Source organism: Cricetulus griseus (genome assembly GCF_003668045.3).
Source record: "Cricetulus griseus strain 17A/GY chromosome 1 unlocalized genomic scaffold, alternate assembly CriGri-PICRH-1.0 chr1_0, whole genome shotgun sequence".
Lineage (NCBI taxonomy): Eukaryota > Metazoa > Chordata > Mammalia > Rodentia > Cricetidae > Cricetulus > Cricetulus griseus.
Genome location: NW_023276806.1, coordinates 32,252,446 through 32,262,472, shown reverse-complemented (window position 1 = coordinate 32,262,472; position 10,027 = coordinate 32,252,446).

Sequence of the window (10,027 nt, the reverse complement as noted above, 5' to 3'; positions counted from 1 at the left end):
AGCAAACATTTTCTGCCCCAGTAGTTATTGTGAGTGATTGTGCCATGTAACAGTTTCTTCTGAGACTAAAGCCTTCCATCTAAGAAGGAAGCTCATTAAGATACAGGATTTTCACAGAGAGGTGAAACAGCAGGATGTTTTACTGGGAGGTGGAGCAGTCTGTCCTGCAGGAAAGATCTGCAAGTACACAACTGAAAATCGATTCAGGAAGTCCCCAAATCTAACAAGATATATAGGGTATATAAGCTATGAGGACTCCTTAGAGACACTTTTGGACAAACTGAACAGTCTGAAAGAGATCAGCCAAGTTGCATGAAAAGGACCCTCCCCAAACTGTTGAGCTATCTTTAGGCTGTGCAGTGTGCTCTGGGTTTCCAGCTTTCCTGAACTGTCATCCATGCTGGGTTGGATTTGGTGATGCAGCTGTCTTTGAGTCACTTCTGTCTTCAAGTAACTCTTCAGCCATGTTCCTGTAAGTAACCCCAATAAAACGCATTGTTTCAGCAAGTTGGACTTTGGTGGTAACTGTACTTTGGTTTCTTGCTGATTCTCTATCTGGGATGAGTAGACATTTGTTCACATCTTTCCAGAAATAGTGCCACACACAGATAGATACATTAGAACTTGAACAGACTCAAGTATAAGGCTTGAGGTCTTACATAGGCTTCAGCAACAGTGAGTCATGGAAAGAGTCTGATCTTTAAGCAGGATGATACTACATCTGAAGACTGGTTCTTTTTACTTCTATGGGTATTAGTCAAGTACTTGTGCCTTTTCCCTCTCCAGATTATCAGAAGTGCATAAGAAACATATCAGCTGTTTCACAGTTCTATTACCTAATATTGTTGCCTATCTGTCCCCTGGTTTTGCCAAAGTGCTAAAATCTTAACTATAAGATGTAAAAATCTGTATCTAACAGGATTTCTGTCTTAGGGTTTCAGTGATGTGAAGAGACACCATGACCATGGCAACTCTTAGAAAGAAAAACATTTAGTTGGGGCTGGATTAGTGTGTCATTTAGTCCATTATCATGAGAGACGCATGACAGCATGCAAGTGGTCATGGTTTTAGAGAAGTAGCTGAGAGTTCTATATCTTTATCTGCAGGCATCAGGAAGTGACCGAGTGAGCCACTAGGCCTGGTTTGAGGTTCTGAGACCTCAAAGCCCACCCCATCTCTTCCAACAAGGCCGTATCTCCTGATAGTGTCACTCCCAATGTGACTATGGGGTCATTTTCATTCAAACCTCCACAATCTCTTAGGCTCATTTTACTACAGATTACATGAAAATGTTTTTTAAAAATTGCTTAAATTAACTGTGCCCACATTCCATAGTGAAAAATATACTAAGCTTTCTGTATAACCTTACATAGACTATCTTTTCACATATCAGTACATTCCCTGAAGGATTTGCTAATGTTTTCACTAAGAGCTTATATTCCTATACTTTGTGTGTGGTTCACTAATTAACTGGATTTGATCTACTGTATCTGGTTCCTTCTTCTGCCCTCTTCTAATTAATAGGCTCTTGTTAGGCTGGTTTTCTTTATCAAATTATAATTTTGAGAAGTAAGCTGGGGAGATGGCTCAATTAATAATGGGCTTGCCAGGTAAGCATGAAAACCTGAAATCATACTCTTGTCACCACTGTAAAATGATGGGTGCATCGGTGTGTGCATGCCAGCACAGGAAGGCAGACAGCAGGATGTCTGGCGCTTGCTGGCCAGTTAGTCTATGTGGTCCCCAGTCAGTGAAAGTCCTGTCTCAAAACACCTAATGTCAATCCCTGACCTATGCACCCACCCAAATACATGTATAAATATAAATGTAGAGCATACAAGTAATTGTGCTCTTTCTTTAATAGATATTTACTTAGTCCTGCCATGCATCAAATATTGTATGCACCCATATCCTCAGAGTCAGCTGGGTTCAGCAGGTTTATTGCTCTCTTGATAAGCCCTAACCCTCAAGCCATATGATGTGAGGTCTTGTTTGAACCATAGTCTGGCATCCCTTGAATCAGCTCTTCTCTGCAGGGCCATTTTTCTTTCCCTTGCTGTGGAACTTCACAAAAGTTCAAATGCCTTTAGAGAAGGAGTTAGGGTTGAACCAAAAAGAAACCTTTTAAACCAGACTAGAAGGGTTTTTGGTGTGTGTGTGTGTGTGTGTGTGTGTGTTACTTTGAAATTTACTTCAGAGTTGCATCCTCATAAAAAAGAAGATCCTACACAGTCAGCTAACACTTCTATACTTGTTCCCTGTAACGAGTTTTTTTCCTGTCCCACAATCAAGCCCCCATACAATGACATGGTGTCTTATTATTAATAATGAAAGTGTGGCTCATAGTTTAGGCTTGTTCCTAACTAGCTCTTATAACTTAAATTGACCCATTTATGCTAATCTACTTCTATCATATGATGCTACCTCTCTTCCATCTTGTATCTCCTGTTTCCTCTCTGTGTCTCATGGCATCTCCTGTGTGCCTAGATTTTTCCTCCTCTTCCTTTCTTTCCCTGGAAATCCCACCTATACCTCCTACCTAGCTATTGGTCATTTAGCTTTTTATTACACAATCACAGCAATACATCTCTACACAGTGAACAAACATGCCACAACAGTTCTTTTAATAATTCTTTCCTCTTTCAAAAATGCTTTTAAAATTCAAGATCACACACACTATTAATTCTAATACACTTAACTTGTGGAGGTGTCTAACTAACAGAGATCTAAAACAACAAGCATTTTATGAGCAACAGTGAGAATGAAGAAGCCATTAACTGAGATGATTTTGAAGAAACAGATGAAATCCTGGAAAGATTGGTAGCAGTGGGTAGAGTATAAGAGTGGGAAATTGTTCCCACATGAAATTATTTAATATGTTTTGTTATATAGCTTTCAGAATAATGAAGTCCTCCTAGGTAGGCTTGAGATGATTTGAAGTAAACAAAGGCACAGCATCAGCTCTCTATTGCCTGTCATTTGTCTATCCCTCTCTAGCACCTATCCTTTGTATCTGCCATTTGTTTATTACTATTGATGTAGCTCGATTTTTCTATCTTATCCATTACCTCTCTGCAGCTCCTCATAGCCATTTATCCCACCACACTTTCTTCTTATATGATCAGAATAAACACTGAATGTGTTAACATTTGATTATGCTGAAGAGGCATGGGCCTCTTCTCCGCCAACCAGAGAATTTCTAATTCTTTGAAACACGCTTCAGATTCGGCTTGCTTGACATTTGAACTAAGCACCCTTTCCTCCACACATCCTCGTCACTGGATCCTTGTGCTTTTCTGCCTCTTTCTCTGCTTCCTGCTTATATGCATATGCCTTTACCAATACATTGGAGAGATATTTAAGTAGGCCTTGTATGTCAATGACATTTGAGCATCTGGTATTTATTCAGTCCTTACTAAAGTATAGGTTGTCAATTGAAATATTAACAGATAAATTTAAAAGTTCACATATGTATCAAGAGGTGTAGTGCTCAGTAAGTTCAGGATCCTCTGCATTTCTCTTCTTCCTTTGTATTCCAGGGGTAACAATGACTGTTTTGCATTTCATCCTGGGATTGCATGGGAGAAATCACATAAAATAAGGGATGTAAATATAAATGAGGAGACATCCAGATCACAACAAAGAATGTCTCTAGTTATGAAATGAACTGTGTCTTTGCCAGGTCTCACAATAGTTTTGCTCCACAAGTACATAAACTTTACCATATTTTGATGATGAGTTTGAAAGAAATAGCTGCAAAAAGTTTTGACATGTCTTGTGGAGAAACAAAGTCTAACTCTGACCCCTCCACCCTCCATCTTCTACCTGCCCCCAGTACCAGAATCTTTGATATATGGACATTCTCCAATCTTATACCATGGATAACCCATGTGTAGAATTTCTGTTGAAACTTTTGCAATAGTTTCTGCCAAGATGCTTAATCTGGAACTTTGGTTCCCATGTTTTGAAAAGCCAAAACCACATGGAGAGATGATATGGAGGTTCTCAGGTAGATAGTGATGGGTGAGCCTGATTTTTCAGGTATTCTAGCTCAAAGAGTGTGGCGTGTGTGAAAAGAACTGAAATAACTCTGACTGAAGCACTTCTAGAGAGCCACCCGCCCTGTGAGCCTGAGCAGCCACTCCCACTTTGCCCTTCAGAATTACTGGCTCATGGAAGACACAAGCACAATAGAAGCATCATTCATGCCACTAAATCTTCATTTTACAGGTAACTGGAAAAGATTTTATATATGCCATGACAGTTTTACCTTTATCATTTATTAACTGTGTTGCTCAGAACAGGCTAGGTAAACTAGGAGAAACCAGAAACAAGCAGCCTCAATGACTTTAATAAAACCACTCCATTTGTCTAAATAACAAAAGATTATATCTGAGTTTGTTTAAAGATGACTTATACTGCATATTCATGGTAGGTCAACAGGAAGGCTCTCCTCATTCTGGTTAATCAGGGACTCAGCTATTTGGCACTGCCATTCATTGAGATAACAGGTAACAGAATTCTGTGAAGTCTTGCACCAGTAGTTACATGTTAGACCTGGAAATGATACATGTCATTTCTGCTCACAGTTCACCCATCAAAACTAAGAAGATGACACTCCCACCCCACACCCCAGAAAATGTTGGGATCGTTAGTCTTGTCATGTCCTTAAAATGAAGGAACCCGGAAAGACTTGAATTTGTCTTGGATTTGGGGTTTTGTTTTTCGAAGTACTGAGGATCAAACCCCAGGCTTCATGCATGCTAGACAAGCAGTGTGTTATAGCAGCATCCCTTAGAAAAAAATAGGCAAACAGAAATAAAGATTATCACACAAAGATATCGCAAGACTAGCCTTTCAAGCCCAAACCTCACCTTAAATTGTGGGTCCAAGGTAATACTCATTTCTCCCTCACAAGGCCAGTGCCTTTTATTGCTACCTTTTTACCATACTGAACAACATCTGTATCTAATCTTACCTATCCTGCTGCACATTGTCTGCATATAAAGCAGTGGTTTAGTGGTATCCATGGAAACCAAGTCTATCTGGTGGTTCTGCTAAACCATTAATCACAGTTTGGGATTCTCTCTCTTTCTCTCTCTCTTTCTCCTTCCCTTCCTCCCTCTCTTTCTGTCCCTCTGTCTCTTCATGTCTGTCTTTCCTTTATCAGAGACAAAATCAAATTTGCATAAAGAATTTATTGTTCTTTCAACCTAACATAAATAATATAACTTGAACTCACGTCTCTGATGTAAAGTTAACTAAGAAGTATAAGAAAAAAAGAAAAGATTTTTAGAAAACGAGATTTTAGAAAAAGGAAAGATAACAAGTAAAGATATGTGTGGACTGACAAACACTTGGATGTGAATTCTAGATGAAGTGTTAAATTCAAGCACCTAGACTTCTCACTTACTCACTTCTTAATATTGTAAAAGTTTTACATTTACATATACCACAGGAGGCTAACAATGCTACTCAACAGTAAGATAGTTGTAAGGATAAAATAGCTGGAATAACAAATTAACCAAGTAAGCCTGAATCAAAATTAAAATTACCATTCAATTTGAAAGTATTAGTATTACATCTGCTTTAAACAGAGGAACAATGGCTACTGTAATGGGTCTCTGATAAATTCTGAAGATGTGTGGAAAATTTTAGAAATTCCCAAAGTATAATATAGTTTATCTTGAATGCATAAGATTTCTAGGTATAAGGTTAAGAATGAGAAGCATCAGTGATACAATGGTATGGCATGTCACCAATTAAGCACTTCCAGAAAAGTCTTGCCAAAGGCAAAATTCCAGAAATGCTCATCTGACAGAAATGCCTTCCAACAATATCAGTGACCTGAATATCTTCTGTTATCAACTCTTCCTCCTTGAGATTTTGGCAAAATGTGAGGGACCCTGTTTCCCAGTTCTTTTTGAAATGTACTACATAGTATTTAGTGGTTTAATTTTTCTGAAAAAATTTAATCACAGATATGGCGTAAACACTACCAAGTTTGCAACGTAATTTCTATCAAGTAAGCCATCCTTCCTGCGTTGGCTAGTTTTATGTTAACTTGACAGAAGCTATCGTCTTCTTAGAGGAGGGAACATTGATTGAGAAAATGTCTCTCTAAGATCTGGTGGGTGGCAAGCCTGTAGAGCATTTTCTTAATTAGTAATTGATGTGGGAGGGCCCAGCCCACAGTGGCTGAAAGCCACCCCTGGGCTGGCAGTTCTAGATTCTTTAAGAAAGCAGACTAAGCAAGCCATGAGGAATAAGCCAGTAAGCAACAGTCCTCCATGGTCTCTGCATCAGCTACTGCCGCTAGGTTCCTGCCCCGTTTGACTTCCTGTCCTGGCTTCTTTCAGTGATAAACAGTTACTCGGAAGCAAGAGACAAATCAACCATTTCCTCCCCAAGTTGCTTTTGGTCATATTGTGTTATCACAGCAATAATAGCCCTAATTAGGATAATTAATGTGCTTTTACTTTTATTCATTTTGTTTTTTGTTTTATTGTTATGGAAAACAAAGTGGTGCATTTTAGAATGCAATGGGCACTGACTAGATTATGTTCAGCAACACCTTTCTCTTCAACTGTTGAGCATATTTGGAGCTGAGAACTTTATCAATTTACTGTGTTAGCAACTTTAGAACACACAGTGTTAAGTCATTAGCTCTAACAGCTTTCCTCCCATGGCTCCTGTGCCTCATTCTCCAACACCTTTAAAAGATCTTGTTTGCTGTGTCCTAAATGTGCAAACTTCCGCAAGGTTCAATGCATGGAAGTGACTTGAACCAGCCTTGCTTCACAAATACCAGGCAAAACTATACTGAGACTGCTACCTTCATTTGTGAGTTCTAAACTTCGATTTCTCCCTGCTCACTAGCAATACTATTGAAAACAAAACTTGCTAACTGCCAATGAGCCACAACACTCTGAGGGAGCTTTATCCACACGATTTCATTTAATCCACACAAACAATTATATTTCAGAACCACGGCCATCTCCATTCTACGGATAAGGACCCTAAGCCAAGGGAAATGAGGAAATTTTTCCAAATGTGTGGTGGGGATCAACCAAGCCGGAGTCTCCTTGTGCCTATATGTAACATTTCTTCTCTTCTGAATTTTCTTCCCTGAATCACTTCTAGTGTCTCAAAATGAAGGCACCTAAATTCAAACATCTAAAACAAACTTTTGCCTTATTTCTGTTAACATATTTACGAATTGCTTAAGCATTATTTATTTTTACTGCCATATATTCATGGTACTTAGGGATGAGTTTCATAAAGTTGTTTACATTGTCTTCTCAAATCATATGATTTGACCATATTCAACAACAACCCACTCCCTTTTCTCCCCTTCTTAGTCATCATTCCTCCTAGACAGTCCCTTCTCTCTCTTCTGCTTTCCTGTCCTATACATGCACATAAGTAAATATATACATCTTAAATCTAGGATCAATATATGGGAGAAAATTCTCATTTCACTCAATGTGATGATCACCAGTTGTAACAGTTTTCATAAAAATTGCATAATTTCATTCTTCCTTATGGTTGGCTAAACTCCACTGTACATATACACCACATTTTCTTTATCCACTGATCTGTTGACAGACACCTAGTCTGATTCCAAGAAACATGAATGTGCAGGTAGCTCTGTGGCACACTTGAGGAGGTGCCTGCAGGTGACATACAGAGAAGCAAACCACTTGAACAGGTAAGAATGAAAAGCCGGTGCAGAATGACTTCATTAACCTGAATCAGACTTTGGGAAGTCTAATAACATGCAGTTTATTCCCAGTGTATTTAAGCCCCATATAGTTTGGAAAAACAGTTTCCTAGTGTAATACAATCATCAGTGCACAAGGAAGTGTAATTACATTGAAATTCAAATCAGGGTACATGTCATTTCCTCCTAGAAGATGAGTTCTAGAGATAGGCTACCTGTACTAGCTTAAGAGGCCTGGTCTCTGTCATACAGATAACATAGAGGTCATTTGGGCTCTTAGCCACCTCTAGTCCTGGTTGTGGGAGACTGTGTGAGCCTCTGGCTATCAGATTTATTTAGATTACTAGCCATGTCCAGTCCTGATTGTAAGAGCTTGATATGGCCTGGCCCAAGAGATAACATGAATCACCAGGCTGTTAATCACTTCCAGTTCTCGGCTTTCTGGATGGAAGAACAGGTTCTTCATCTTTCCTGTTGGAAAGACAGTCCTGTGTGCTTACCATTAATGGTTTCTCTGGAGATCTGTGATCACAATGTGTGCTATGTTCCAATACACACTGACTTAGAGTGGATCAGATAGAAACTCAGAGTGGAATAGCTGGGTCAGGTGGTGGTTGTGGTAAGTTTTCTGAAGAGGAACTTTCATACTGATTTCCACATGGCCTGCACTAATTTATGTTCCCATCCACATTCTCACCAACATTTGTCGGGTTTTGTTTTCTTAACAATAGCTATTCTGACTGGAGTGAGATGGATACGCAATGTCATCTTAATTAGCCTTTCTCTGATGACATGTTGTATGGCCATTTATACTTCATCCTTTAAAAGCTGCCTGCTCATTTTATTAGTGCAGTTATTGATTGGATTAATCAGAGTTTTTACTTAGTTTTTAAGGCTCTTTATACATTCTAGACAGTAATTCCCTATCAGAAGGTAGAGCGAGCAAAAACTTTCTCAAATTTGCAAGGTTTGTCCTCCCCTCAAAGAATTACTGCCTTTTCAGTCCAGTAAGTCTTCATTTCATGCGAAGCATTTACCAATTCTTATTATCATTTTATGAGATTTTTTTTGAGTCCTTTTCAGAACATCCTGGCCTATGCCTGCATCTTGAAATATTTTATTTGTTTTCCTCCAACAGTTTCGGCATTTCAGTCTTATAGTAAGGCCTTTAGTTCTTTTTAAATTGACTTTTATAACATAAGAAATAAGGGTCTCATTTCACTCTTCTGCATGTAGAAAATTCAGTTTTCTCAGCACTGTTTATAGGAGACGATGTCTTTTCTACAATGTCTGTTTTTTGTTTTTTATCGTATCTGCAGGATGCTGTGTTCTGTCCTATTGGTCTACACTTCTGCTTTTGTCCCATTGCCATGCTGGTTTTGCTACTGTAGCTCTGTAGTATAGTTTGAGATTAGATGTTACAATACCTCAGCTATTATTCTATTGTCTTTTTGCTTAAGAATGCTTTAGATACTAGTGGTCTTTTCTGCTGTTTTGAATTTTAGATTTTTTCCTATGTTTGTGAATAAAGTTAGAATTTTGATGGGTATTGTGTTGAATCTGTAGGTCACCTTTAGTTAGAAACATAAGCATTTTCATATTAACCGTGCTAACCCAAGGCCCAGGGGTGGAGGTTTCAACCATTAACGTAAATTATTTTCTTTGGAGTATTAATGTTTTCCCTGTAGGTCAAGGAAGATGGCTCAGAAGGCAAAACTCCCTGACAACTCACATTTGATCCTGGATGCCAGTAAAAAGCTGGTTTTGGTATCCCAGCACTCCTACAGGAAGGTGAGGCAGAGACAAGAGAATCACCCAGAAGCTTGCTGGTCAGCTAGTATGGAGTATTAGCACAACAAACAGCAACAAAGGGGAGACTAGCTAAAAATCTGTCTTCTCTCTTCTTGTACTCTCTTTCTCTCACTCTCTCTCTTTCTCTCACTCTCTCTCCTTCTCTCTCTCTCTTTCTCTCTGTCTCCCCCCCACACCCTTTTTCTGGCTGTCACTTTATCTCTTGTGTTCATGTGCACATGCACACATACAGACAGAATAAAATAAAACAAAAATGAAAATGATACAATTTTATCTTGGTGGTCCTTCACTCCCATAGTTAGCTTTATTCCTAGGTTTTTGTTCTGTTTTTGAAAAAAAAGTCATGAATGGAATTGTTTTTAAATTCTTCTTCCACATGATGCTGTCAGCACATAGGAATGCCACCTACTAATTTGTTGATTTTTGTGTCTGTCGCTTTGCTTACATCACCCTATATTCTCCTCCCTCACCCACCTCCCCAGCACTGCATCC